The sequence below is a fragment of the Neophocaena asiaeorientalis genome, unplaced genomic scaffold (genome assembly GCF_003031525.2).
Source record: "Neophocaena asiaeorientalis asiaeorientalis breed wild unplaced genomic scaffold, Neophocaena_asiaeorientalis_V1.1 scaffold769, whole genome shotgun sequence".
NCBI lineage: Eukaryota > Metazoa > Chordata > Mammalia > Artiodactyla > Phocoenidae > Neophocaena > Neophocaena asiaeorientalis.
The window spans coordinates 241,158-250,120 of NW_020175076.1; the positions used below are offsets into that span (position 1 = coordinate 241,158).

Here is an 8,963-nt window from a genome sequence, read left to right on the forward strand (position 1 = left end):
ATTCCCTATGCTGCATATTACATCCCCATGAATTATTTATTTTATTATTGAAGTTTGTATCTCAAGCTCCTTCACCTATTTCACTCATCCTCCTACCACCCTCCCTTCTGGCAAACACCTATTTCTTCTCCATATCTATGACTCTGTTTCTGTTTTGTTATGTTTGTTCGTTTGTTTTGTTTTCTATTTATTTATTTTATTTTTTAATTGAGGTATAGTTGCTGTACAATATTATATGAGTTACAGGTGTACAATATAGTGATTCACAATTTTTAAAGCTTATACTCCATTTATAGTAAATATGGATATTGGCTATATTCCTTGTGTTGTACAGTATATCCTTGTAGCTTATTTATTTTTGCTGAAAAGACAGCTGAGAGTTCCCTTGTACATAACTAGTTGCTTTCCTCTTTCTGCTTTTAAGATTCTCTCTTTAATTTTTGCCATTTTAATTATGTGTCTTGATGTGAACCTCTTTGGGTTTGTCTAGTTTGGGACTCTGTGTTTCCTTGAACTGGATGTCTCTTTCCTTTCCCAGGTTAAGGAATCTTTTAGCTATTATTTCTTCAAATAAGTTCTCTGCCCCTACCTCTCTCTCTTGACTTCTGATATCACTATAACGTGAATGTTAGTACACTTGATGTTGTCCCAGAGGTCTCTTACACTGTCTTCACTTTTTTAAAATCCTTTTTTCTGTTCAGCTTCGATGATTTCCACTACTGTGTCTTTCAGTTTGCTGATCTGTTCCTCTGTATCATCTAACCCAGGGGTCCCCAACCCCTGGGCCACAGACCAGTACTGGTCCACGGCCTGTTAGGAACCCAGCCACACAGCAGGAGCTGAGCGGCAGGTGAGCTAGTGAAGCTTCATCTGCCACTCTCCATCGCTCCCCATTGCTCACATTACCGCCTGAACCATCACCCCTATGTCCATGGAAAAACTGTCTTCCACAAAACTGGTCCCTGGTGCCAAAAATGTTGGGGACCGCTGATCTAACCTACTGTTGATCCCTTCTAGCATACTTCTTTACTTCAATTATTGTATTGTTCAGCTTTACTTGGTTCTTCTTTATATTTCCAAACTCTTTGTTAAACTTCTCACTGTGTTCATCCATTCTTCTCCCAAATTCATTGAGCATATTTATGATCATTACCTTGAACTCTTTATCAGGTAGGTCACCTATCTCCACTTCACTTTGTTCCTCTTCTGGGGTTTTGTCTTATTCCTTCTTTTGGAACATATTCCTCTGTCTCCTCATTTTGCCTAATTCTCTGTGTTTATTTTAAAATATTAGGTAGGTCAGTTACTTTTCCTGATTTTGGAGAAACAGTCTTATGTAGGAGACATTCTATGGGACCCAACAGTGTATCACCCCCTGGTCACCTGAGTTATATGCTCTAGCGGCTCCCTTTTGTGGGCTGCATGGGCCCTTCTGTTGCAGCATGGCTGACTACTATGGATGCACTGGTAGGCATGGCTGGCCCCTGGCCCAGCTGGCTGCTAGGCCCTTCTTTATGTGATGGCTACCAACCTGCTGGTGGGGGGCTGGGTCCCAGCATGGCTGGCTGCAGAGGTTGGGGTGTCCTGAGGCTGGTGCTGGCCTGCTGGTGGATGAGTAGGCCTTGGACACTAATAGGCTAAAAAGATACTCCAAAATGGTGTTTGCCAGCACTAGTGTCCTTGTAATAGAACGAGCTCCCAAAACATGGCTTCCAGTAGCATCTATGTCCTCAAGGAGAGTCCTAATTTCCTCCTGCCTCTCCAGGAGGCTCTCCAAGATCAGCAAGTGGGTCTGACCAGGCTTCTTTCAAGTTACTGCCTCTGTGCTGGATCTTGGAATGTGTGAGATTTTGTGTATGCACTTTAAGAGCAGAGTCTCTGTTTGCTATAGCCCTCCACCTCTTGCATACATAAGCCTCTGGTCTTCAAAGCTACATGTTCTGCAGGCTCATCTTCCCAGTGCACGCCCCCTGGGCTTGGAAGCTTGATGTATGGCTCAGATCCCTCACTCCTCGGGGAGAACCTCTGCAATTGTGATTATCCTCCCATTTGTGGGTTGCCTCCTCCTGGGATGTGAGTCTTGACTATTCCCCATCTCTGCCCCTCCTACCCATCTTGCTGTGGTTCCTTCTTTTTATCTTTCATTTTATCTTTTCTGCGCGTCTTCTCATAAATAGTTGCTCTGTAAATAGTTGTAATTTTGGTGTGTACTTGGGAGGAGTTGTGCTCAGGGTCTTCCTACTCCACCACCTTGGCCATACCTTCCAATTTTTTTTTCTTTTTTTTTTGATAACAGGATGATAAGTGGATAGCTTCTCCCTTCTAAGGCCCAGTACATGGATTCCACAATTTTTTTCTACCCTCCAGCCTTTTTCTTAAGTATGGTTTGACTTTTGTAATTTTGCACTATCTTACTTACACAAGCCACATCCATAATTTCCAGTTTGGATTCCTTTAAAGTGGAATGAGAACTAAAAAAGACCTATGAGAGGAAATGATCTGATATCTGTGATTTGCTTCAAAATAATTGTAGCAAAGGATTGGGTGGGTATAGCTAAAACGAGATTGGACATGTATGGATAATTGTTGAAGCTGGGTGATGAGAATATCCTGTTTAATTATACTAGACTCTCTAATTTTAGATATGTTTGAAATTATCCATAAAATAAAGTAAAAAACAAAATATGTGAAGCGATATGAATGTAGAATCTTCTTAATTATTATAATTTCCCCCATCTTTTACTTTTTTCTTACCAGCGCCTAATTTGACAGATTTTTTTAGCATCCTGCATTTACTGAGACTTACAAAGGCATTCAGCCTAGATTTCATTGAAGCAACAACTCACTTTGCATTCATATTTCATCAGTTTACATAATATTTAATTAAATCACATAATTGCATTATTATGTACAACTGGCATAAATAGATTTGGAACAAACTCAACTAATTTTCAGTAAGCACACAACTCAAACTGTTGAAGCAGAAGTATCTGGGCAAACTAGACTCTTCTAGTGACACTACTTCTAACCACACTACTAACTATAAGCACTTAGCGTACCATGCTTATTGGTCCTGGGTTTCACTGTCAATTAATCCAGCAAGATGATTAAGCAGAAGTTCACTAAGAGAGAATCTACTGTATTTTGTTGTTGTTTATGTATGTGTTCTCCTACATTTTTCAAACTTTAATTCTGACTTCAGTTAATCTTTCTGATCTCAAACTCAAGACAGTTGAAGATTTTATATTTGCCTCAAATGATCTTCTGGTGTGTAATGGAGCCAGTGGGACTAAATTTTTCAGTTACTTATATTTGGCAAGGATGGGGAGGAAGGGTGTTTCATTTCTATATTCTTATTATTGTATTTTTCTGCTTTCTCACAACTCTCTGATTTGCTTGCTTAAAAAGAAATAGAAGTTAGGTTGTTCTGTGGACATTGGCTTCGGCGAGAAGCCTGATTATACTTGCTAAGCCTCCTAGTAGCAATATTGAGGAATTAGTTAAAATGCTGAGACGAGAGTACAGACCCAGAGAGACAAAGAATGAGTGTGCTAGTAGTCCCCAGCTCTAAGTTTCTGCAATCATTTGTTGAAATACCTTGAGGAAGTAAGTCAGTTTTTATTTCTCTATGCAGGGTGGCAAAAGGTAATATGACGTACCAATCTTTTTATAATAATAACACTGTAGGGACCAAAATTCCCTCTTTCTCCTCCTCCCTCCATGATACCTCAAAGCTGCTTCCAGAATGAACTAGTCATACTGCCCATTGAGTTTCTTTTATCAAACTCACAGCCGTGGATGTTGGAAGGGACTGCTTTCCCTTTGCTTAACCACTTTAGTATGAGTAACTCATGAACACACAGGAGCAAGGCAATTTGCTCCGCCATTTTTCATCTCAGGTATGCAGCAATAGCGTGCATTCTGAGTCACGCAGAGTCCACGCTAAAGAATGTGTGCTGTGAGCTTAGAGGGGCTAATAATCAAATTAGGATACTAACAAAGGCAATTTATAATGCTGAAACTAATGAGAGGTCAAAGAACAAAACTCTGCAAGGAGTTTTAATTATCCTGTCCTTTGTGACTCCACAAGAACATTTTTTTTTTTTTTTTTTTTTTGATCTCAACCACTGCGCCACCAGGGAAGCCCCACAAGAACATTTTTAAAGGAACACTGTCACCAGTATTCAACTGGTACTTTAAGTTCCATTAAGATTTACATAAGCTATTACATAAATGGGAAATACAGACTTTCTTTCCAAGTAGAGTAGGGATCTAAATCCTTCTCTTCAGGGATGGAAAACAAGCACTGTCTTGCTTTGATGTTCAATTTATTGGATCCTTTCCTTCCCATAGCACTGATGGAGAAACATGAAGCCTCTCTTCAAGGGAATCTCTAGATTGGATAGCATATAGAAAGAAAAGAACTGTAACAACCAAAACAACTACAACAGTTTTTCTGGCCTTGTTTCCTGTGCCATTTCATTTTCACTTTTTTTTTTCTAGTTTGTGTTTTATTGACTCTGTGATGCTCAGGCCTTGACTACGAACTTTGGCAGTGGATACAGCTGTTTCTTCTGCTGCTGCTTCTTAGTATTCAACTTACCATGCTTGTTGAACCTGCAGCATGTGTTTTCTTGGGCTGCAGATCCAGAGGCTTGTACTTCTTGCCCTTGTAGAATTTCCTGAGGTTCTCTTTCTGAGTCTTATTAACAGCAGTGAGAATTCGGGCAATGGATTTATAAACATCTAGGATCTTGGAGAGCTTGGATGCCACACTGCTTGTCACTTTGGTGATTTCCAGCTACGACAGCTCTACCTTCAAGTCATCCAGCTGTTTCAGCAGCTCCATCTTTTTGCCAGGAAGATATCAAGCTTTAATCTTGGCCATGACTGCACAAGCTGCGCCACTGCCTGCTCTTGAGGGAAAGAGTTTTTTTCACTTCTTATTTTCACTTTCCTCTGTCATATATATATCCACACGCACCACAACCACCACACCCAGCATTTCTACAGGTCAAAGTGCCCTTCATCTCTCAGAGCCTAACTTCTTTCTAGGAGGTGTTTGAGATGGGTTTGTATATTTATCTGTTTGTTTGGAGAAGAGTGGCATAATTGACGAACTGAAGAAAGTGACAATATCAACTGAATGTGGAACCTCTCAGGCAAAAATAAAACCAAAAAGCTGCTACCCTTAAAAGCTAGAGAAGGGCTTCCCTGGTGGCGCAGTGGTTGAGAGTCCACCTGCCGATGCAGGGGACGCGGGTTCGTGCCCCGGTCTGGGAGGATCCCACATGCCGCGGAGCGGCTGGGCCCGTGAGCCATGGCCGCTGAGCCTGCGCGTCCGGAGCCTGTGCTCTGCAAAGGGAGAGGCCACACAGTGAGAGGCCCGTCTACCACAAAAAAAAAAAAAAGCTAGAGAAAAGTGGAGATGTTAGCAGCAACATACTGTGAACACGGCGGGTCTGGAAAGGCTTTTGCTACCAAGAGGGTTAATTGTCCAAAGGTAATGTCTACCCATCAAGCCAATTTAAGGCCAAAGAATGCATCTTGGCAAGGAGTTTTCTTTTATCAATAACTGCGTCAATAAAACAGCAAATGGAACACAAAAAAATCGAGCACATCCATATCATCAGGGCAGCAAGACAAGTAGCCCAGAGCACTGGAGGGTCTGGGTGTTGAACTAGTTGCCCTTATTACCGAAAAAAAACGTTAAAGTATAAAAGCAATTCCAACAAGGAAATTGGGAACAATGTAAATAACAAAACTTTCTTCCTGAAAAGGAAGAAAAAATCTGCAAATTCTTCTGCTAAACTTGTCATCACCACACCCTGCCATGTGACATTTACATTGTTCTTTTAAATAGGTAGTCCATTGTTTTATGAGACAGTGTAGCTTAAGGGCTAAGAGTGTGGGCTCTAGAGTCAAACTAAATCCAGTTCCATCACTTCTTAGCCACATAGTCTTGGGCAGGTTACTTTTTTCTTTCTAAGCCTCAGTTTCCTCATGTGTAAAACTGGGATAATAGCAAGGCAGCAAAAGTCCAGGCTTTGGAGTCAAACTGCCTGGTTCCCAGTCCTCTACTCCACCACTTACTGGCAGTGTGACCCTGAGCAAATTGCATAACTTCTCTGTGGCTCAGTTTCCCCTTCAATAAAATGCGCCCAATTGAGTGTCAGGATCTCACAGGATTATTTTGAAAATTATATGTATTAAAGAACACATGTAAAGCACTTAGTAAGTGCTCCACAAATATAAGTCATTAGTACCTACCTCAGAAGGTTGTAGTAAGGACGAAATGAGACAAAGAATGAAAAGCTTTTAAGCTTGGTATACTCAGTGTTCAATAAATGCTAGCTTTTGTTACGTGCTTGTCTTTTGACTCTCCAACTGGCTTTTAAGCTTCTAGAGGATGAGTCTTAATTTTTTTTCTTCATACTATAATATCTAGCACTCTGTTATATGCAAATAAAAGTAACTCAACTATAGCCAAAGGAAAGAAAGGAACAAATCCTCATGCAGAAAAAGTAGAAACTCAAATATCAGAACCGTGGACTCACATGCCATGAAAAGATTGGGTTTATTAAAAATTAATGGTACAGGTCAAACAACATGTCTGATTTTTGGCAAATCATAAATATTATCAAGAGCAAACAATTTGGCATTTGATTTCTTACTTGTGTAGGGGAGTATAAATATTTTTCGCTCTACCCTTCTAGGTTCTTGGCTGAGACCCCCTGTAATAAAAGACAGATTAACAGGAGAAAAACAATTTTAATTATGTACATACTATGTAGTACCGGAGCCCCACAAAGATATGAGGCTCAAAAGGAAGCCAGACAATAGAGGCTTATACACCATCCTGAGGCAAGGAAAGGAATAGGGGTCTGGGGCTTTAAAGCAGGGGAGGCAAGTCATAGGACGATGAGAAGAGAAAATGTGTGGTAAACAAAAGTTGCACTGCCAGGTAAATAAATTTCTCAGGTAAAAAAATGATCTCTGAAAAAATCTCTCTTCCTGCTACCAGCCCCCTTTCTAATGTAAATTTCATTTATAAATGTAGCTTTCCCTTACAAAAGGGCAACTTTGTTTTCAGAGCTTCTCCTATGTCTGTAGTTTCTCAACATGATTCTTAGGCCAAAGAGACATATTTTGGGGTGGCATTTCATTTGAAAATATTGATGACTACAGTAGATGACTCAGTTAAAAAAAAAAAAAATGGCCAAACAAATGATGTTACATAGACACAGCTTAGGAGGTAGTTCTCACACTTGAGACTTCTGTGAATCACCTTTACAAATTTCATTACTTCAGTATACCACCAAAAACATTGCTTCACAATTTATGCTTTATACACATACCACATTTACTATTATTTTCTTAACAACTTTTTCTTTGAACTAACTTAAATTGTGTTAAAAACAAGACAACAGGCCCAAAATGGAGTCACTTATGCCAAGCCCCATGTCGCCAAGACTTAATTATGGTTTTGGCCTCTCCCAGAAATGGAATCGAAAACCAGTCCATCAGGAATCACCTCGTTAGCGCTAGCGAGGTCATCTGCCTGATAGACACCTGCCATTCCCTAAAGGAAAGTGACCTTGCCATAAACAATCCACTTTTTGCCCAATTAACTTTCTTATTCCCACTCCCTTCTACCTATCAAATTCTGTCATTTTGTACAGCTCCTCAGAGCTCCTTTCTATCTGCTAGAAGGGATGCTGTCCAATTCATGAACTATTGAATAAAGCCAATAAGATCTTTAAAATTTACTCAATTGTCCTTAGACCATCCGCTCCGCAGCATGTGGGATCTTCCCAGACCGGGACATGAACCCGTGTCCCCTGCATCGGCAGACAGACTCTCAACCACTGCGCCACCAGGGACGCCCATGTACTTAAATTTTTAACAATTGTTTTTACTAATCGATTTGAAAAGCTGAGTTTATATCATTACATAAAATGGAAACCAGTATCATTTATCATAAATAGAAGGTGAGAGTAAAAGTAAATATAATGAAAACAAAACAGTGTTCTTAAAATCTAGATAAATATTGTTGCCTGGCAGAGGCTCCTGAGTCTGTGGCTTTGAGACCTGCTTTTTCTTTGTTAAAAAGTTTGTTTAGAACACATCAGAAATGTTTAAGACTAACTTTCACCAAAGTGAGAACTGAAAAAGAATTTAAAAGGGAAAACTTCCCCACTCTATGACTCAGTATTATTTAATGTCTATATACTCTGTGCACCACCTGAAATCATTTTGTGATTTCATGAAACACTGGCCTAGATGATCAATGAAGAATGGTTTCTGGTTCCCCAAATGACTGTACAATATTGTTCTCAGGATGTAGCCCCTGAATTGCCTGCATCCAAATCACCTATGGGTGCTTGTTTAAAAAGGGGGGTGGTAACTAATGAATCACTACTTAATCTGGAGACTGGGACCCGACATATTACATTATTAAGAAACACCCACAGGTGATTTTGATGCACAATAAAGTCTGAAAACCAGGGCTATATTATAGCAATTATTGAAGAAGGTGGAACCATCCCTATAACAGCTCTGTAGATACAGAAAAGCTGAAAGGAAAAGTGAACGGAGAATTTAGCTAAAGGAGGTAATCTGCCCCAGACCTGAACTGTGAGGCTACAGTCTGCGAGATAAGCACTGCATTTAACTGGAGTATTTTAATACCAGAATGAGGTAGAAAGGGAAAAAAAAAGAAGAAAGGCATCCGGCAATGAGAGAACAAAAAGATTCAATGAAGAAAGGGATTGATTTACAAGAAAAGATGAAAGGAATTTAAAATGTGGCTTTGCTAAGTGATCACTAAGCAGGGGTGTGATAACAGTTTACAGATGTTTGAATCATATACTAAAAAGAAGAGGAGGAATTTGTTAAGTAAGAACAAGAAGGGATAATTAGACATTAAGAGAATGTAATTGACCAAATTCTCTTTCCATATA

General features: G+C 39.8%; 1 pseudogene; it reads right to left on the bottom strand.

Moving 5' to 3' along the window:
- Positions 1 to 4,529: 4,529 nt before the first annotated feature.
- LOC112412397 (60S ribosomal protein L35 pseudogene) lies at positions 4,530 to 4,888 on the bottom strand (annotated as a pseudogene).
- Positions 4,889 to 8,963: the final 4,075 nt, after the last annotated feature.